The 23,093-nt window shown below is 28.6% G+C and overlaps 1 long non-coding RNA gene across 1 annotated transcript in view; it reads right to left on the bottom strand.

Moving 5' to 3' along the window:
* LOC113376964 overlaps window positions 1–20,435 on the bottom strand; it is a 50,244-nt gene extending 29,809 nt beyond the window's left edge. Inside the window, exon 1 of the long non-coding RNA XR_003367073.1 lies at window positions 20,266–20,435. This is a non-coding gene — a long non-coding RNA (uncharacterized LOC113376964). The remainder of the gene's footprint in view (window positions 1–20,265) is intronic.
* Between the last annotated feature and the right edge of the window lie 2,658 nt (window positions 20,436–23,093).

Raw genomic sequence — 23,093 nt, 5'->3', positions numbered from 1 at the left:
ATGTGTTTGGTTGTCTACTGATGACTTGCTGATTCGTGTGTTCGAGATATCGATTGACTGCAGAGTAATTTATCATTAGTTTCGGTGATATAAACAGTGTAAAGAGATATTTTTTATCTAATAAGTAATTAAAATGAACGAGGAAAGAAAATATGGATTCACATTAATCCTTAAGTTCAAGGAATTTTATGAAGCGCATAAACAGCACCTGTTTTGGTGGTTAAAATGCCATTCTTCACTTGAAAAATTTAGAGAAAACGTTTTATTTGCACAACCATCAAAGGACAGAACAGTGATTATTGTTTTTGACTCTTTAACTAATTGTTTTGAAGTTATGCAACAAATAACACGTCATCTTTCAAATAAAAAAGATGAAGAATACAATATTATAGGTATTGATGTAATAAAGAATGATACGAAGATAAGTGTTCTAGAACTATTGCCTTCTTATACGTCGCCTTTTTTCAATACTAAAACGCTTACGAAGCATTTAGAACAATTCGGCTTGGTATTATATATTTCGCCTGAAAAAGAAAAAGGATTTCGTACTGGAACTATTAGAGTGCTGATGGTTTTAAAGGATGAATCAAAAGTTCCACAAACAAATGAAGAACACGGTGTTTTCAAGATTGTTTCATATCTTCCAGAAATGTTTGACCTTTGGGATGAAGAAACAACGAAAAAACTTCATGATGACTTTTGTTCTTATATTTCACAGAAATGGATTGAAGTTAAAGAAGAAAATTGTGATTAAATAATTTTCAAAATCGACTTTAATGCAATTTTAATGTTTGTATACTTGATATGTGTAATAAAATAAATTCTATAAAATTAAATAATGAAATGATAATACAAGTTCAGAAAAATAAATTTACAATATAGCTATTCATAATCATATTCACATATTTTGTACATGATATGAAAAATAAATACAGTGTCTTATAATTTTTGAATATTATTATTGATTTTATACATATTTGATATTATTTTCAGGTTCTATAACGAGCTGAGATAACAGCTAGTAAAATAATTTAAAAATTAGTATTTTTTCTTCTGATTGCTATTTAACTATTGTAAAAAAAAATTGTATAACCTTTTACTCGATGTACATTTTATTTTAATGTATATACCATTTATAATTTGATTGATTTTAGCAATCAAAAATAATATCAGCAACATAAAATTTTTACTTTTGTATACACCCAAACCTCGCTTTACGGCCTAGATACGATCCGCGAGACTTGGCCGTGAAGCGATAAGCCGTATAACGAATCAATTATTCTAATACGTATTCATACAAATTCAATGGGATCGGTTCCAAATTTAATAAATATATAATTTGGTTTATCATTCAAAATGCATTTTAGTTTTTTATTTTGTTTAAATTATAAACATTTAACAAGAACATAAATTTTACATAAAATAAAAAATTCAAAAACATATATAATTTTTAAATAAAAATGAAACAATTAAAACTACAGATCACTGTCACCATTATTTTGCGCTGGTGGTTTGAAAAATTTGTCTAAAGTTGTTTGTCTTGCCTTCTTGTCTATTTCTTCCTTTAGTGATTTATTCCCTGTTCAAATATGAAAAAGGGCTCGACATGATTTTGATGTTAGCTGTTTGGATACAACAGGTTCTGTATCTTCATCGATTGCCGGCTCTGCTTGCAACTGAATGAGTTCCTCATATGAAATGGGGTTCCCTATCAGCTGCAAGTAGATCCAGCACATCAGATTCGTTTAAATCTTCAAAACCGAGATTGCGCAATATATCGACATAGAGAAAAAAAGCCGTTATAGCGAAACATTTTAGGCCGTATATCGAAACGTACCTTAATTAAAGAGGGCCGTTATAGCGAAAGGCCGTATAGCGAGGCTTGGGTGTAATTTAAAAGTATAACTGGCTATAAGTGGAATTCTGTCTTGAGGCAATTAAGGCATCGTGCCTTAAGGCAAATTGCTGGAACTTCCCGTACCGCAATTCAAAATTCGAGTAATTAAAAATAATCAATAATAAACAATAAAAGTTGATCAAAGATTTGAAACATTTAATAAAATTTCGAACCATATTAAATCATTCTATCTTAACTCATTTATTTTGAAATATTTTGGAAATTCTGAACTTTTTTTCAAAGCAATCGTACTGCTTTAACTGCATAAAGGCAAAATATCGAAGCGCGTAAGCGCCGCGTCGTCGTATAACGCGTGAACATTGGTACGGAACCCATAGGAATGTAAACAAAATTTATACTTATTGTTAAAATCTCTATAAAATATCTGATAATTTGATGTGCATATGTCAAATGTTCATTTTTGACCGCCAAATGTCATTTTTTTTGTTAGATATCCGAAACCGCTAGACCTGCCTTCATGAAAATTTGATCAATTCTTCATCTTGTCAATACAAGAAAAATGTTTTTTGAACTGAGCTACCGTTTTTGGCACTTTTTGCCCCATATCTTCGGAACGGCTAGACCTGTCTTTACCAGAAACTCTCCTTATCAATACAAATCAAATGTTTTTTGAACTATTCAAATCGCTTTATCCGTGTTCCCGAAATCGTCGACGAAAATTTGTATCCGCACACACACACATACACACACATACATCCATTTTTTCTAAGATATGCCAAAATGTTCAAAAACCTCTGAAACGTAAAGATATATAAAAATTTTCATTTTCGATTTTTTTGCGATTACTATAACTTGCCCTGCGGAAAGTTAACAAATATATGGCTCATTTGTAAAGATAGGAAAAACCGTTTGTTATGATTAATACAATAATAAAGTATTTTAAGAAACCAATATATGAATTCAAAAATATGAAGTAATCGTAAAGACACTGTTATTAACTTCCCGTAGGGTAAGTTATAGTAATCGCAAAAAAATCGAAAATGAAAATTTTTATATATCTTTACGTTTCAAAGGTTTCTGAACATTTTGGCATACCTTAGAAAAAATGGATGTATGTGTGTGTGTGTTTGTGTGTGTGTGTGTATGGTGTGTGTATGTATGTATGTGTGTGTATCTATGTGCGGATACAAATTTTCGTCGACGATTTCGGGAACACGGATCAACCGATTTGAATAATTCAAAAACATTCGATCGTATTGATAAGGAAGCGTGCTGATTAGTTTTTGGCGAAGGCAGGTCCAGCCGTTCCGAAGATATGGGGCAAAAAGTGCCGAAAACGGTAACTCAGTTTTTAAGAGAACGGAGCGTCCGATTTAAATAATTCAAAAACATTTCACTTGTATTGACAAGATGAAGAATCGATAAAATTTTCATAAAGGTAGGTCTAGCGGTTTCGGAGATATGGAGGAAAAAGTAAAAAAAATAGCCATTTGCGGTCAAAAAATGATCATTAGACATATGTTCATCAAATTATCAGATATTTTATAGAGATTTTAACAATAAGTATACATTTTGTTAACATTCCTATGGGTTCCGTACCAATGCTTATGCGTTAGACAGCGACGCGGCGCTTACGCGCTTTATATTTTGTCCCTATGCAGTTAAATCAGTACGATTGCTTTGAAAAAAAAGTTCAGATCTTCCACAATATGTCAAAATAAAGAAAAAAAATTTTTTTTCAAAAAAAAAAAAATTAAAAAAAATTTTTATTTTCAAAAAAAAAAAAAATTTTTTTTTTTTTTTAATTTTTTTTTTCAAAAAAAGTAATTTTTTGTCCATATATATAGTTTCTCAAAAATCTTATTTTTTCAAAGTACATTTTTTTCAAAAATGTTAATCGTTTTTAAAAAATTAATAATTTTTGGTACGGGAAGTTTCAGCAATTTGCCTTAAGGCACGATGCCTTAATTGCCTTAAGACAGAATTCCACTTACAGCTAGTTATGCACTTGAATCGTGTCGTTGATCGCAGGGTTAAGTATGTATTTTCCAAATAAAAATCAGTTTAACATGTTGAATTTTTCGTCATGAAATTTGTATGAACTAGCTGTAAGTGGAATTCTGTCTTAAAGCAATTAAAGCATCGTGTCTTAAGGCAAATTGCTGGAACTTCCCGTACCAAAAATTATTATTTTTTTAAAAACGATTAACATTTCTGAAAAAAATTTACTTCGAAAAAATAAGATTTTTGACAAACAATTAGACAAAAAATTACTTTTTTTTGAAAAAAAAAAATTTTTTTTAATTTTTTTTTTTGAAAAAAAATGTTTTCTTTATTTTGACATATTTTGAAAAATCTAAACTTTTTTTCGAAGCAATCGTACTGCTTTAACTGCATAAAGACGAAATATCAAACCGCGTAAGCGCCGCGTCGCCGTCTAACGCGTAAACATTGGTACGGAACCCATAGGACTGTAAACCAAATTCATACTTATTGTTAACATCTCTATAAAATATCTGATAATTTGATGTGCATATGTCTAATGATCATTTTTGACCGCCAAATGGCATTTTTAACTTCCCGTAGGGTAAGTTATAGTAATCGCAAAAAAATCGAAAATGAAAATTTTTATATATCTTTACGTTTCAAAGGTTTCTGAACATTTTGGCATACCTTAGAAAAAATGGATGTATGTGTGTGTGTGTGTGTGTGTGTGTGTGTATGTGTGTGTGTATGTGTGTACATTTTGTTAACATTCCTATGGGTTCCGTACCAATGCTTATGCGTTAGACAGCGACGCGGCGCTTACGCGCTTTATATTTTGTCCCTATGCAGTTAAATCAGTACGATTGCTTTGAAAAAAAAGTTCAGATCTTCCACAATATGTCAAAATAAAGAAAAAAAAAATTTTTTTCAAAAAAAAAAAATTTAAAAAAAATTTTTATTTTCAAAAAAAAAAAAATTTTTTTTTTTTTAAATTTTTTTTTTCAAAAAAAGTAATTTTTTGTCCATATATATAGTTTCTCAAAAATCTTATTTTTTCAAAGTACATTTTTTTCAAAAATGTTAATCGTTTTTAAAAAATTAATAATTTTTGGTACGGGAAGTTTCAGCAATTTGCCTTAAGGCACGATGCCTTAATTGCCTTAAGACAGAATTCCACTTACAGCTAGTTTTTTACTTTTTTCATTAGATCTCCGAAACCGCTAGACCTGCCTTTATGAAAATTTGATCGGTTCTTTACCTTGTCAATACAAGTAAAATGTTTTTTGAACTATTAAAATCGGACGCTCCGTTCTCTTAAAAACTGAGTTACCGTTTTCGGCGCTTTTTGCCCCGTATCTTCGGAACGGCTAGACCTGCTTCCGCCAAAAACTAATCAGCACGTCTCCTTATCAATACGAATCGAATGTTTTTTGAATTATTCAAATCGGTTGATCGGTGTTCCCGAAATCGTCGACGAAAATTTGTATCCGCACATACATACATACACACACACACACATACATCCATTTTTTCTAAGGTATGCCAAAATATTCAGAAACCTTTGAAACGTCGAAAAATGCAAAAATTTTCATTTACGATTTTTTTGCGATTACTATAACTTGCCCTACGGGAAGTTAAAACGTTAAACTTTATCGTCGAAACGTAAAGTGTCCAAATTTAAATAATATTTTTTTTAGAAGACTACCTGACGTATCTATAATGTTGCCGAAAATAGCAAATGGTTGATTTTATGAACTTAGTTAAGCCTGCTCAATTAAATTCAATTTATTTTTATTGTCAAAAATTTGTATAAATATATTTTTAACTTTTATTGTAATATATGATTTTGGACACATTAAACTGAAAAAAATTTAATTGAAAAATACATAAATAATAAACTAAGTAATAAGTTGCATACTATCAAACTTCAAATTGATAAAACCATTTTTTTTATATATAAAACCAAGATGTATAATTAGTACAATAAACTTACTGTCTTACCTAAAAAGTCTTTCAATGTACTGACAACAGCAAACATCTACAGCTGGGTTATCAATTATAATTTTTGTGAATGTGCAATTTGATTTTTAGTGATTGTTTATTTTTCAAAAATAAAACGGTTTTAATAATTTAGAGTTCCAGAAGAAGACGGCATCACAGACTACAGAAAAGTAGAAAATAATTATAAATAAAGAATTAAATATTTTTTGGAGAAAGAAAGATGCCTTTAGTTCAGAAAAATATATATATATATATATATATATGTATATATATATATATATATATATATATATCATTTGTTTATTACAAAATTCGTATAAAATTTTTTCGGCATAAAATTTGTCGATTCCGCGAAGTGTCCATGCAAATTATTCTTCGTATTGCTGTCAACAAATTTTTGGGAAGTCTGTTCTTAGAACAATTACTTTTATGAAGACATTTTTATCTACATTTCATGTCAAATTCTGAGATTTATGTACATGCAAATTTTACGATTATATGCTTTATCGGATATTTATGTTATTGCGCATCATAAAGTATAAGAGATAAATAATAATTTTTGTACAACACTTTTATTGCAATTTTTAACTCATTGTGACAAAATGTGTCATACACTGCATAAAAATAATAATGGAGTTAAACTCCAACACGATTCAGGAAAGAATAGTGTGAGAGATTTCTCATTGTCATTTTCAATTGGAAAGATATTATTGAATTATATTTTTAAGTGAAAATTTATATCACTATTTCATGACAACAGGTTAACCAGAACGGAGATTCGAACTCAGGACATCATCTTCACACAAAGCAGTGCGCTTAACCTATAATATAGCATTACTACAGTAGGTGTCATAATTATTAACCGAATAAAAAAGTAGAAATAAATTATTAGTTAAATACTATAATGTGAACAAAGCTAAAGTTGACCAAATTTTATAGTCGCCTGCAAATGAAAATTCATATACACAGGCATAATATAAGTCCAAATAGAATTTGAAGTGTAGAAGTATACTAAAGTACTAATTAAACTATATACAAATAAGTCATTGACTTATTGATTTGAATCACTGACTATACGTAATGATTGCACTTATTGAAATTCTTTACAAAGTTCGATATTATCCAGAGTATAGTTCTACGTTAGAAAATAACACTTAATTGTGGTTGTATAATGAATGGATCATATGCTGAGAGCAATTTATAAAGCTCCGTTTAAGTATAAAGTATATTTATATACTAGCTGACCCGTCAAACATTGTTTTGCCTTAAGAAACAGATTACAAATGTGGTATTTAAGTGAAAGAAGCAGATAACTAAATAAATAACACATCACATATAAAAATGTACCTGGGTCATATTCGTATTTGCAATTGGACACCTAATCTGAAACTTATATTTAAATTGAATTGCCACTTTTAAAATTTCAAGAGTTTGATATATTATTACCGCGCTTTTCATTAATTCTTTAACAAAAATTTATATTGCCATAAATAAGTTTATATGGTATCTAGTTCTGTATCAAAAACTGTTGTATCTTCAGATTTTAATAATCAATCTTTCTTTTTTTTTTGCAAAAATTGTTCTTGCAAACCATTTGTAAACTATGTAGCGAATCGAGAAATATTTGTACAATGAGAAAACAGGAGGAGTCGACAACCCTTGATAAAAACAAATAGTTTTTTTTCCATAAAAAGAGTTCTATGTATTTTTCAATTTCTTATTATAAAAAATTAGAATAAAGAAAATTGGTCCCACAACCAATAACCATTGATAAAAATAAATATTATTTTGAAGTAAGATAGAAGCTTTTTCTTTGAGCTCAAAAATCTAAAAATAAATCTAAAGGTAAAATTATGTCAAAAATATTCAATGACTAAAACGCGGGTAAAAAAAATGACTGAATGACTAAAACGGCGATAAAAATGGGGTTGGCGATAAAAAAGCAAAAATTTAGGATTGTATGTATATTTATTACCACATTATAAAAAAAAAACGAAAAAAAACGTCCACAAGTTAAAACAAAAATTTCAACCCTCATTACTTAGGGGCATGGAAAATAAATAGTAGCCGATTATAGGTCTACTGGATACGAATATAAATTTAGGTAAAAATCGGTGAAGACGTTTCGGAGGAGTATGAGAACCAACTTTGTGACATGAAAATTTTATAATATATATATATATATATATATATATATATATATATATATATATATATATGAAGTATTTAGCAGCCCAATCGTCGAATTAAAAAAATATTAAAATAGAAAGCTTTTCACAAAGCAAATTTATTGTTAACGTTTTGGAACAAGATACGTTCTATCATCAAAAGTAAAATAAAAAATATATAATTAGGAGACAAAAATTACTACTAATAAATTTTATTAGTATTAAGTTCGGCAAATAGGTTTCTTTCGCTCAATACCACGTTTTTACAATTCTTTTGAACTGTATGTTTTAAGAATGTAAAATATCATAAATAATTATAATTAAATTAAAATTAAATAAAAATTAGTAAGTGCTTAGTATGAAGATATAAAAATAGAGAATATTACGAGAACCGACAATTACCTATTATATTTATTAAAATTAATAAAAAGATTCTATTGTATTGTATTTATTGTGGTTAAAAGTATTAGCAGAAAAGATATGTCGCAGATGACGCAGTCCAACATCTGCATAGTGAACCAAATTACCTAAAAATTACTTATACTGTACTAAATATTCTCTACAAAAAATCTTCAGAATAACACTCTGTAGTTATGTTTTCTCACAAAGAAACGTTCATCTTCGATAAAGACAGTATGGCTCATCATACAAATATTGTTTGATATTTATATATCAGTATTTGTACCTATTACTCGTATATCAAATTAACCTGTAGATATTTCTGAATGTAGAACTTTCTGCAATTTCAATCTAGTTCCAGAACGGTTCTATTTTTGTTCTAAACCTGGCTTTATCAGAAGTCGACCATATGCTCGTCGTTGATTGACGAATCTCCGAGATTCAGAACGTAGCCTCTCTTGATAATAATAATGCATATCGAACGCTTTTACGACTGACTACTAATTATAGGTTGAATTTATTTATTTGTGCGTGTGGATGATGTAATGTTGGCTGCAGAAAAACAGAATGCACCCAACAACAACCCATTAATAGGTTTTGCTGTCCATTTAGAAAAAACTTAATTAGTATATACACTCGTCTCACTGAACTTGGGGTCGGTTGTTCGTAAATTAACTTAGGAGATTTGGCAAACAGGGTTTTACGCCTAGGGAAAAGGCGATTACATGCATATGTTGGTTGTATTTTTATATTATTCCTGGTATTGTGACATGACTTCGTGTAAACCAACTAATAATCAAACTAGTGGTGCATTGCAAATTGCTGGAACATCCCATATCGTAATTGAACATTTTTAAATTACTAGAACTTTCCGTACCAAAAATTATTTTTTTTAAAATTGATTCAATTTTATTTTAGAACTCTGAAAAAAATCGATATTTGAGGTTTTTAAATTTTTTGAAATAAATTGACCTTTTTGAAAAATTTTATTTTTTAACTTCCCGTAGGGCAAGTTATAGTAATCGCAAAAAAATCGAAAATGAATTTTTTTATATATCTTTACGTTTCAAAGGTTTCTGAATATTCTGGCATACCTTAGAAAAAATGGTTGTATGTGTGTGTATGTGTGTGTGCGTGTGTGTGTGTGCGGATAAAAATTTTCGTCGACGATTTGGGAACACCAATCAACCGATTTAAATAATTTAAAAAACATTTGATTTGTACTGATAAGGAGACGTGCTGATTAGATTTTCGCGGGGGCAGGTCTAGCCGTTCCGAAGATACCGGGCAAAAAGTGCCAAAAACGGTAACACGGTTTTTAAGAGAACGGAGGCGTCCGATTTTGAAAATTCAAAAAACATTTTACTTGTATTAACAAGATAAAAAACTGATAGAATTTTCATGAAGGCAGGTCTAGCGGTTTCAGAGATCTAGTAAAAAAAGTTAAAAAAATGCCATTTGGCTGCAAAAATGATCATTAGACATATGCATATCAAATTATTAAATATTTTATAGAGATTTTAACAATAAGTATAAATTTTGTTTACATCCCTATCGGTTCCGTACCAATATTTATCCGTTAGACGAAGACGCGGGGCTTACGCGCTTCGATATTTTGTCTCTATGCAGTAAAAGCAGTACGATTGCTTTGAAAAAATGTTCAAAATTTCCAGAATGCTTCAAAATAAATTTTTCTTCAAAAAGTCATTTTTTTCAAAAAACGTAAATTTTTGTCAAAAATGTATAGTTTCTCAAAAATCTAATTTTTTCAGAGCAATTTTTTTTCAAAAATGTTATTTTTTAAAAATAATAATTTTTGGTTCGGAAAGTACCAGCAATTTGCCTTAAGGCACGATGCCACTAGTTATACTTTAAAATGTTTTGGAAATTTTGAACTTTTTTTCAAAGCAATCGCGATACGTTAGCTCCGTAGAAACGAAATATCAAAGCGCCTGGGCGCCGCGTTGCAGTAAAACAAGCATTGTTCTTAAGATGTGTTCAATGAGAAATTATGAATCAAACTTCTTGGAAGACAACGCGATGTTTAACAATTCTCTTTTTGACGAGATTACTAATCATTTTCAAAATAGTGATATGATGTTTATTGAATCATAGGTATGTGCAGGCAATCATATTTTAAAACTAAAATTTGAAGTAATAACCATTATTGCTACTGCTTTATAACAAGCCGTTAGAAACGGGAAAGGAATCTAGAACCTGTGGTTTCAGGATCAAGCAATTACAAGCTATTATTATAATGTTAAAAACGTTTTTCATATAAAATGACTAAAATCTGTCGAAATCCTATGTATTTGCTGTGCGATCAGGCGTTTTATACAAAAAATCTAACCAAAATCACGAACGAATCAAAAGTTTTAAGAGATATTCTAAACAGCACACAAATTTTTTTTTACAAGTGTACTACAAGAACTAATACTTTCAAATCAGTTCAATTGATTTTTTAATTAAAGAAAGATCGAAAGCTTCAAACATAAAAATAGACAAAATTCATATAAAGACGAGCATAAGATTCAAAAAATAAAGCACAGAAGTGCATATTTCACTAAACCATATCAAATTATCAGTTTTTATGGTATCGAATTTTATTCGGAGATTATTGAATTACTTTTACAATTTGCTTATGAAGTTGTTATAAGCACAATCTAGTTCAGAATATAAAATTTGTTCGATAAAATTGCAAATTTTGCATAATTATTGAAATCTCTTTTTTAAATATAGAAATTTATTTTGTAGAAGTTTCTAAATTTATAAAAATATTGTATTTATAAAAATATAGGTTTAACGATATATCTGTTTAATTTAGAATTCATAAGATGTTACACATGTTCAGAAGATTTGTTTACTTCTGTATATAATTTATAGCTTAGCGACTGATATTGAACATATTCTTGACCCTGGATTGATCATAAATTATAGTAATAATTGTAATATTATATATTTATATATGTATTTATAAGTATGTATATATAAATATATCTAAAATATTTATAAAGAAGATATGATGTGTCTGCAATGTAATTTGTTTAGTTGCGTAAAAAATAAACTGATAATGGGGTTAGAGATAATTATAACAATGGTTTATAGAATTTTTTATCGACCGCGGAGTCATTAACCGTATGAGGAATTTGCTTACATATTTATCCATCGTTTCACAGAGTATATATATATATATTTATATAAATTCTTATCACATTTTATCAAAGCATAAGTAACTAAATGTAAAACAGGACATATAAAAATGTATCTGCATTTATTATTTTTACAAATAAAATAATTTCGAAAACAAATAAATTGCGCGTATCTATAGCAAATGAGAACATAATGTAATAAATACACTAATGTGTAATATTATATTATTAAACAGTATGAATTCAAATAAATGCTTTTATATTTTGTGAGAAATAGTTGGGAATAGCATAAATTGTTAAATAGTTAGGATAGGATAAAATGTTAAAATAGAACTCAGAATTGATGTGAAAAAATAATCTGTAAAGTAAAAGTCGATTATTTAATTTAACATTGTGTACAAATAGATGTAAATTAACATAACTTTTGTTGCCTATTAAATATGCTCCCTTTGGATTTAATTATTTAAAGCAATGCAGATAAAAATGTATTTTTATCAACGGCTAGACCTGCCGTTCTAGTTCCTAAGTAATCGCGAAAAATCGAAAATGAAAATTTTTATATATCTTTACATTTCAAAGGTTTCTGAAAATTTTGGCATACCTTAGAAAAAATGGATGTATGTGTGTGTGTGTGTGTATGTGCGTGTGTTGTTAAAAAAAAGTCATTTTTTGTCAAATTCCTAGTTTCTCAAAAATCTATCTTTTACGAAGTAAAATTTTTTCAAAAATGTTAATCGTTTTTAAAAAAAATAATAATATTTGGTACGGAAAGTTCCAGCAATTTGCCTTAAGGCACGATGCCCTAATTGCCTTAAGACAGAATTCCACTTACAGCTAGTTTTTTCTAAGGTTTGCCAAAATTATAAGAAACCTCTGAAACAAAGATATGCAAAAAAATTTATTCTCGAGTTTTTTCCGATTACTATAACTTACCTTACAGGAAATTGAACATTTGATATAATTTTTTGATGAGAACATACACCCACGCGTTTCTAATCCATATAAATTTCCTCGGTTACCATAATAATAAAATTATATTATCAATATAAAAATAAGCATATTGACAAATAGAATACTAATAAAACTCGTTCGCAAATAAATGTTGGAAAATACCAATTATCGGTGTCACTCAATATGTGCTTTCAGATTTGGCATTTATCTTGAAATGTAAAACTCGGAACAGATTCACCGATACAGAATATATTTCAAGAAAATGCTGAAGTAACAAATTGTCTCCAGTTGTGAGATGTCACGTTATCCTGCTGAGCAATAGTATTGTACGTGATTTCCTTAGCAAGATCGAGTGGAAGTTTTATCAACTTCATAGAGTACCAGCGCGACGAAACTAAAACAAAACGAATCAGTATTACATGAATTCTATTTTACTTTCGAACATTGTAGAGTTTTGTCATTGTTATGCAAAAACTATTTTACATTAAGACATATTTTGAAGTTGATAAAGTAGCGACGGCATAAAGTCACGAACTAACTTACTTTTATAATATATTGTTTGTAGTGTTCCGTGCGCTAAGTGTCTTGGACGTAATATTATTATTTTCATGTTTGTCTGTCATAAACCTTATTAACTTCCCGTAGGGTAAGTTATAATAATCGTAAAATCGCATTTGGCATACCTTAGAAAAAATGCATGGATGTGTGTGTGGGTGTATGTATGTGCGGACACAATTTTTCGTCGACGATTTTGACAACACGAATTGATCGATTTGGATGAATTTGATTCCTATTGATAAGGAGACGAGTTGATTAGTTTTTGGCAAAGACAGGTCTAGCCGTTTCGAAGATACGGGGCAAAAAGAGCAATGGTAAAAAATGGTATTTCAGTTTTTAAGAGAACGGGGCGTCAGATTGAATAATTCAAAACAAATTTTATTTGTGTTGACTGTACGAAGAACTGTTTAAATTGTTGGAATGGCAGATCCAGCGGTTACGGAGATCCAATAAAAAATGTAAAAAAATACCATTTGGCGGTCAAAAATGATCATTAGACATATGAACAACATATCAGATATTTTATAGAAATTTTAATAATACGTACAAATGTGTACATTTATATGGGTTCCATACCAATGGTTACACGTTGGATTACGGCGCGGCGCTTACGCGCTTGAATATTTCGGCTCTAAATCGGCTATGCAGCGCAATTGCAAAATATAAAAAAAAATCCGAAAATATCTTAAAAGATTTCAAAATTCTTAAAAATCTTTTTTATTCATTTTTCAAAAATTTTTAAAGTGTTTCAAGATTAAGACACGATGCTATGCACCACCAGTTTTATTTTTAACTAGTTTACAAAATTTTCATTTCAATATGAGACGAGCAGATACTAAATTATAGGACACCTCCATAATAAAGCCACTAGTAATCATCATGTTTAATATGTCAGATAAATCGTTCTGCTAATATTTTTTAGCATAGCCCATTTATCGTTCATAAAATTTATGTTGATTACAGAACTACATTATATAAGGCAAAAGATAAAATAAGATTACTTCATGATTTCAAATGTTTTGTATTGAATGCCATTCATTTAGATATTAGTTTATTGTAAGTTTCGTCCAAATTCAGAGAATTACAAAAGCCGCCTCGAGGATCATCCACACCCACTTGCCAGAAAACTACACCACAACACTACCAGGGTAAGATTGAAATAGTAGTTCATGTTACATTAAAATATATCAGTTTTCAGAATCTCTGACAATAGTCAGAAGTCATTTATTGTATTGTTCATTTATTATATTTATTATATTTTTAAAGTCATGTTTTTCTTACAGTTTTACTTGTTGCCCTTTACAAGACAAGTGTAAGAATTTCTATATAATAAAAGGAGTTGTTCATATTTATGAAATTATATTGATATGATAAAAGTAGTTTTTAAAAAAAAATGAGTTTTATTATTTATCAAGTAATCAGAAATTACAATAAAAAAATCTATGAACTAAATTGAACTGAAAAATTAATATATTGACGTCAGATCGCCATAAAAAAAGCATTTGGTATCTCTTGTTTGTGATGTTTAGAACAGTTAGTTATATAAATTACAGTTATATAAATTATATTTAGTTAATATTGAACAAAAATTTCAAACGTTGAAAAATATGATTTTTTTACTAATTAATTAAATTAGCTAGAAAAAATCAGACCTTGAGTTTCGTTGAATTTTTTTTATTATTTTATTCACATTCAACAGTAAGTACATGATTTTTTAAAGCAAAAAGTACGAAACTATTTTCAGAAAAGGGCGAGTTTATAAACTATTGCTGGAAACATAAAAAAATATATAAATAATTTACTGGTAACGATTTTGGTGGTCTTGCATCAATTTATGAGCACTATCAAAATTTTTATTGGAATCACATCAAAGATTTTGTAAGTATTCATCTTTTTTTTATAATTTTATTACGGGCGAGCCCAAGTATTCATCTAAAAGCATTTTTGAAGAATTAAAAATTGTGCAAATTTACAAAAATCTTTCGAAATTTTAAACTCGATTTTAAGTTATTTGAAATAACGTTTAAATTTTGCACCAAAACAGCATTCGATTTGTTAATTTTATAAGGAAGTTCCAAAAGTGTTACTATGTTACTCAAGATACACGAGCGTGAAGCAATATTTAAATTTTCATTTTTATTCAAATTTGAATTTCGTACTCTAAATTGTTGAAATGGTTCCATTTTTGACGAACTTCTTGTGTGACTTGAATCAAGTAAATCAATAATGAATTATATTGTAGTTAATAATGCACCGAATTCTCAAAATTTTTCAAAATTTGATATGGACCTTTGTTTCATAAAATCTCAAAATTTTTAATAATTTTCACAGAATCCTAAAAATTGCATCAAGTTTCCTCAAGACATAATATACTTGATCTTTAACGATTATCAAAACAAATCCTTTTTTTTTTGTTACTCCATAGTATCTTAACATAAAAATAAATTGTTGTCAATTATGTATAATAAATTAGCATTGTATGAACGAATGTTATTTTCAGTAATTCAAACCTACTAATTTGACTACCAATTTGACCTTTAAATTTGCGATATAGGTTTAACTTCTTGACGTAGAGTCAGAAGTATTAATAATGTATTATTTTATAAATCTAGAAACGTTTTGTTTCCTCAAAGGTCTGCTTGATTGAGGTTCTTGTATCCTATATTGTACGTGTACCTAAATCAAATCTGAGAATGACATCAACAGTTCGGAATGCACGATGCCTTTCAGGGGTAATCTATCTTTATGTATATATACATCCCACCATGACTGTAACAAAACGTTATTGTCAAGACATTTTTCAAATTCCTTTCCTCATTATAAAAGGATCCAGATTTACAAGATTTATTAGACCTAAATATCAACTATTATTACTCCTTTGAAATTTTGTTCTTATTTTAGAATAGCAATCAGAACTTAATGGGCCAGTTATACCGTAGAATAGACCAATTTTATGGCAATGCTATGTTACGTCACTCTTTTCATATAAAGTGGTACCAAAAACTTAAAATGCTACAAATTTATTAAGCATGTAACTTTATAACTTTCCGCATGTATTATAAAAAATACGCAGCGTAACATAGCCTTGCCATAACATTGGTCCATTTTATGGCAGTATTGGTCCATAACAGTTCTGAGTTGTTTCTTACGATTCTTTTTATAAATGCTTTTTAAAGCACTACTTAATAGTTGTTCCAGCTACCTTTATTATATTTTCATTGTTAGAATCACTCAAGAATTGATATATTTTTAGTTTGCAATTTAAGATTCGAATGTAGTACAAAAAACAAGGCAAGCCATTGGGTTTTTCTTCTAGGAAATGCCACTGTTAATTTCCAAATTAATTACTCAATGTAAATAAAAAAAGTTATAATCATGCATATTAGGCCAATCACGTAATAAGATTAGATATCTGCCAATTAGACATTAATATTTGTAAAACCACGGAAGAATTTTTAACTTTCCGTAGGGTAAGTTATTGTAATGGGCCGAAAACCGAAATTGAAAATTTTTACATTTCTCGATGTTTTGAAGATTTCTGAACGTTTTGGCAAACCTAAGAAAAAATGGATGTGTGTTTGTGTGTATGTATGTATGGATACAATTTTTCGGGCGCACGGTTTGAACGGTAAATGGTTCAAAAAACATTTGATTCCTATTGATAGGGAGATGTGCTGATTAGTTTTTGGCAAAGGCAGGTCCAACAGTTACGGAGATAAAGAGCAAAGAGTACAAAAAATAGAAATCGAGTTTTTGAGAGAACGGAGCATCTGATTTGAATGATCTAAAAACATTCAATTAGTAATGACTGGGAGAAGTGTTTATTAGTTTTTGGTAAAGCCAGGCCCAGCCATTTCGAAGATACGGAGCTAAATGTGCAAAAAATGGCAATTTTTGAGAGAACTAAGCGTCCGATTTAAATGATTCAAAAAACTGTCTGCTTGTCTTAACGAAATAATTGATTTTGGAAAAAAAATTTGTTTCAACTTTTTTTTCAAATTTTTTTTTTCAAGAAATTTTTTTTTTGTATATCGAAAATAATTCAGATTTAATGTTTAATTTTGACTATAGTTCTAATATACTTTAAACAAATAATTTCAACTTTGCAATTCAGTTTATATAATTCTTATAAATATTAGACAATGTTACAATATTTATAATAATCTATTTGAAAACATTCAGTATTCCTCAAACATTTCGTTACGATACGGGAAGTACCAGCAATTTGCCTTAAGGCACGATGTCATACAGCCCACTAGTTATTTTTTTTTTTGTAATTTTTAATTAATATTTTTTAATTAAATAAATACACATGAAGAAATAATAATTAATAACCTGTTTACTTAACAGGGAGCTATCTTAAATATTCTCAGCAGCACTAATTTTAGCATTTTTGCATGCATTCTTAACATTTAGTAAGGTTTCAGCTCGAATGTAAAAAATATGAAGTTTTTGCCATAATTAATTTTATATATTTATGAAATGAGAAAATTTTTGTAAGAGCCGCGTTTAGTATTTGTAATTATAATAACTGTATATGAACTCGAATTTCCATGGCGTATCCAAATTTTTATAAGCTTCCAACCTTTAAAATGTTTCACAATCTTACATTGAATTTAGATTGAAATTAAATTTCACACTAAACTTTTTCACTTTTTCGAAATTTTACACTATCTATAAAATATTGTATTGGTAAAATTTAATAATTGTTAATATTTCATAAGATAGGTTAGTAACTAAATAAATAATTTTATTCCATGATACGGGTTGCCGCCGAATGTTGACGCGTAACGTTTGAGGTTTATTTGCTGTTGCCGCCTTACGTTTGTTGCCGTATACGCAATTAATAACGTTCTAAAATAAATGCTAATTTTAGCAAAGCCGAGCCATTTCATTCACGAGGGTATTCCTCTTTGATCAAAGTGACTCACAGATGCATATTCATTACGTGTCATTTTTTGCGACACGGATTCAATTCATTACATCTGTACTTGACTCGAAGCTGGAGTAAATCAAATTAAAGATATTATAATGGAATATGGGAACAAAATATTTAAAGTTTGATATTAGAGACGGCGATAGACTCTTAATATTCTAAATTTATGTAAGTGGTATGGATTGTGTAAATGATTTCAGTGTGAACAGTAACAAGAGCATCATGTCAAATATTCAAACTAGTGGTGCGTGTCATCGTGCCTTAAGGCAAATTAGTATAACATTCTGTACTGAAAATCAAAATTATTAAAAAAGCTTTAAATTTGATTGCAAACTGAAAAAATAATTTGAGAATTTTAATTTTTTTTTTAAATTTAATTTTTTGTATTTCAAAATTTTTCGAAAATTTTGAACTTTTTTTTTAAAGCAATCGCGCTGTGTTTGAGATGATATATCGAAGCGCGTAAGTCTAATGAATAATTATTGGTACAAAACATATAGAAATGTAAACAAAATTTGAACTTATTAATGAAATATCTGATAATTTGATGTGTTCATGACTAATGATCATTTTTGACTGCCAAATCCGTTCTCTCAAAAATTTAATTACCATTTTTGGCACTTTTTACCTCGTATCGTCGAAACAGCTGCTTAAATCAAAAACTAATTAACATGTCTCCCCATAAATACAAAACGAATATTTTTTTAATTATTCAAATCAGCTGATTTATGTTCCCGAAATCGTCGACAAAATTTGTATCTGCACACACACATACATACATCAATTTTTTCTAACATTAGGGTATGTCACAGTATTCAGAAGACCTTGAAACATAGATAAATAAATTACTATAACCTACCATATGGGAAGTTAAAAAAGATTTCCAGTTTTTACATGAAGCTATATACGTATTGTTTATAATACGTTTTTAATTTTAAATTATACTTGTTTTTTCTAAAATCTTATGTACTCTTCAAAAAAATTAATGCTAGTAGAATGACCTTTTTGTATTTTTCTTTCTCGACAAATAAAACCAAATTTTGGATCAGATATTTTTGAGAATTCTCAACCTTGCCCAAAAGCAATAATAAACGCATTATCATTACTATTATTTTTATTAGTCGTTGCTTATTTCTACGTTTTTCGACATTAATAGGAAGCAATTCCTTGATAGCCTAATTAAAATAAGATATAGTTTATTACATTATAGATTATAGTTCGAATTCCACCACATAGCTGTCTTACTAATGGCGATATAAACTGCAGCTATACACACGAAAGGCAATTTTTACTTGAAATTATATTTGAGATATATATCCTCAAGTGAAAATTTGACATCATGCTACCTATGTCCAGCTTGGACAAGATTAACCCTCCGTCGGTCGGCGTGGTCTGGCCAGACTTTTTTCGACTTCAATTTAAAAAAAAAAAATACTTCTAGTAATCCTATCGACTTGAAATTTCTTGACTTTTCCTAAAATTTCATTAGCTGTCGATTAGTGAAAAAATCAGGACGAAAAAATGTACAGAAGGATAATTATAAGGATATGAACTTTTTTATACTTCGAACGGTCGGAAAGGTCTGTCTAGACCACCCATACATTTTGTATGAAATATACGCTTTTTGATATATGTTAACCAGTATTTTGTCTTTTTTCATTGTATTTTCTATTCAAACTGCGTTTTATATATTCTTTGCTATGTGTTGTAACATGAACGTTAGTATTTTCATGACGAGAGTTTCTTGAAAACCTACCAAATTTATTGGTAATCGCAAACACTGAAAATCGGATGAGTAATGCACACATTATCAACAATTTTTCTACCCGTACTGCGTTCGAAATTTTTTTTTGGCAAACCTGTAGTGAAATTATATTTTCACTTTGAGTTTTACAGCTCATTTCAAAGGCGACGCACCTCATTTCGTTTTTATTTGAATCTCACATTCATTTCAAAGGCGCCGAATAAGAATAAATATTGTTTTTCATTGATATAAAACAGAAAAATTAACAAAAAATGCAACGATTTTTTTATATTTATTGATTTTTTTATATAATCGTTAATATATAAGACACCAAAAACTCATTTATCCCATATAAATGCATGTAAAATGAATGATGGTCCAGCCAGACCTTTCCGACCGTTCGAAGGTGAAAAAATATCCGACCGACGGAGGGTTAAAATAGCACATATTCCAAAACAACTGGAGAATCTATATCAATTTGCTAACGCAATGTAACAATAATTAAAAGGACTCACCTTTGTAACAATACACAACATAGATATGACCTTGACCATAAAGTTAAAAGTCACAAGGTTCCAAATGCACCCGATCGAATATCACAGAATTTGCACTACTCACATCCACACAGAATTATTTTAAACGAAAACAAACTTTTACGTAACTATATTTTAATGTTCACTTCCGAAAGGTCACCGGCAAAAGAATTTCTGTAAAACCTGTGCTCCTGTTTTTATACTTTACCTAAAATTCAAAATAATTTGCTATTGGTCAAATAAAAGACAAGGACAAGTGTGAATTTCATGTTGATATGAAATAATTGTCACAAGTATTATTGTGATTAAACAATTTTGTTAGAAGCTGCAATCGATCCTCGGTTCATACAGCTGGTCGAATAGTAATTCTTATGCAATAGCTCATTAGAACAGTAAAACTTGTTGAAGCAATTTATTATTAATAATTGTTAAATAAGTCTGCATATATATATATATATATATATATATATATATAACTATCTAAATTAATATTAATAATAGTACCGTATTAGGATGTCCATGGGTTCCAATCTCGATCTGACGTTGTGAATATATAAACTGGTCTTAAATGTGAAAGGTTTTTTGATTAAAACTATTGAAATTATTCAAAAATGATCTACGTCACAATTAAATGTCCCTCGTTATAGGTCATATGATTCTTAATTCTACAAGGTCGATTTATTCAATATTCACGCAAAATATTAAATAAACGCTTAAGATAGATGATTAAGCATAATTAATGACAATTTGAAGAATAATGTTAATTTGAGAAAAGTTTTAACTTATGAAATTTATAATTCTTGCATGATATATTTATTCAACATAAAAAATGTATGTGATGCATTTATTTTTATATAAATTCTTGGTTTTATTAAAATTCGTAATTCATCAAGCATCAAACAATATTACCTTAATTGACAAAGTTAATTTTATCTATCATTATAACATTTATTACGACGTAATCATGATGTTCCGATGTCAAACCCTCTTTTTAGACAATCTGATATCAAGCAGTAGTAAAAAATATTTTTACTTCAAAATATAAATAAAAATATTGGTCTGATTCTGTCACAAAATAGACTAATGATATGGCAAGATCATGTAACGTAGCGTTTATCATATAAAGTGGTATTAAAAACAGTCAAAATGCTGTGTGATTACTGTGAAGTTAGGCGCTTTACATAGAAACCTAGAAAACGCACAAACGTCTAAAAAAGAATGTTATCGTAACTGCATCTTTCTGATGTGGCATAATAACATATGAGTGAAGTTACATTATTTATTACACATAGCATTTTGACAGTTTTTAGTACCATTTTATATGCAAAACGCTACGTGACACAGCCTTGCCATAACATTGGTCTAATTTACGGTAGAATCGTAATATATTTCCAACCCTATATTTCCAAGTATTTGAGCGAGAAAAAAAAGATCATTATTAGAATTCTTTTAGAAAAATATTATATCACATACAAATAAAACAATTACAGGGTTGCTTTCAAAAAAAAACTACGTTTTCGTTAAATGAAATATTATCATAATACAACAGCTCATAGGATTGATTGTTACTCAAGTTCTGATTGTTGTTTAAAAAGAAAACAACAAACTATTATAAGAAAACTAGTGGTGTATGGTATCGTGTTCTAAAAATAAGGTAAATTGCTGGAAATTTCCGTAATATTCCGTATTCTTTCCGTAATGATAACGAAATATTCAAAGAATAAAACTCGATTCTATTTCTCTCAAAAACACGATTTCTATTTTCTGCATTTTTTGCTTCATATCTCCAAAACGGCTTGACCTGTCTTTGCGAAAAACTTACCAGCACATCTCCCTATCGAAAGGAATAGAATATTTTTTTAACCATCCAAATCGGTTGATTCGCCGTAAAAATTGTATCCATACATACATACACACACACATCCATTTTTTATAAGGTATGCCAAAATATTCAGAAACCTTCAAAACATGAAGATATGCAAAAATTTTCAATTTCGATTTTTGGACGATAAGGAAAGTTTATATATTAACAAATGTATGAATAAATCTGCAAATATTTATCACTCGCCACTGTATTAATATAAAGTTTGTAATATAATATGAATAAATTATCCATATCATTAGGTATAAAAAATTACAATTACTATATACTGAACCCTTAGTGTACGAATCTTCTTTGCTCTTGATTGTTATTTTATATCCGATGTGTCTATTTTTCCAATTTGCATACAGATATTCATCATTTAAAATTGCGTTGATTAATATAATAATAACGCAATTATAAATTTGTAATGATCATTGTTTTCTGGTTTTATATGTTAATCGCGACAAGTATTTATCACCCACTCAATTATATGCTATTTTTCAATATTTCATTAGAATATGAGAATAACATAATTAATATGGCAATTGAGATGAGAAGATCTTGCCATATATTGTTGTGTAAGGTCGCGTATTCTTGTTTTTTTTTTGTTTACATATTATTCATAGATTCTTTTAGTAATTATTGATTAAATTTTTTATTATTGTTTATTGGATCTGGTTGTGATGATAAATCACATATGTAATAGATAGTTTTATTATGTTCATTTTCAGAGGATAATAAAATGCAAATCATTGTTTCAAATTGAACATTAATAATATTAATAATATTTAAATAACATTTAATATTTTGCTTAATATATGAATATATGAACATATAAAATATATTTGGATATGTGAAAAATATCTATATTAGTAATTAAATTAGCAATTATGTTATTGGTAATTTATAGGTAATAATTAAATAGAAATTTTATAGTTTTGTCAGT

The sequence above is a fragment of the Ctenocephalides felis genome, unplaced genomic scaffold (genome assembly GCF_003426905.1).
Source record: "Ctenocephalides felis isolate EL2017-DRISC unplaced genomic scaffold, ASM342690v1 CF-g0.4_SCAFFOLD_01886, whole genome shotgun sequence".
Classification (NCBI taxonomy): domain Eukaryota; kingdom Metazoa; phylum Arthropoda; class Insecta; order Siphonaptera; family Pulicidae; genus Ctenocephalides; species Ctenocephalides felis.
Note: the sequence above shows the minus strand (reverse complement) of the source record. Positions and strands in the feature narration are given on the sequence as shown.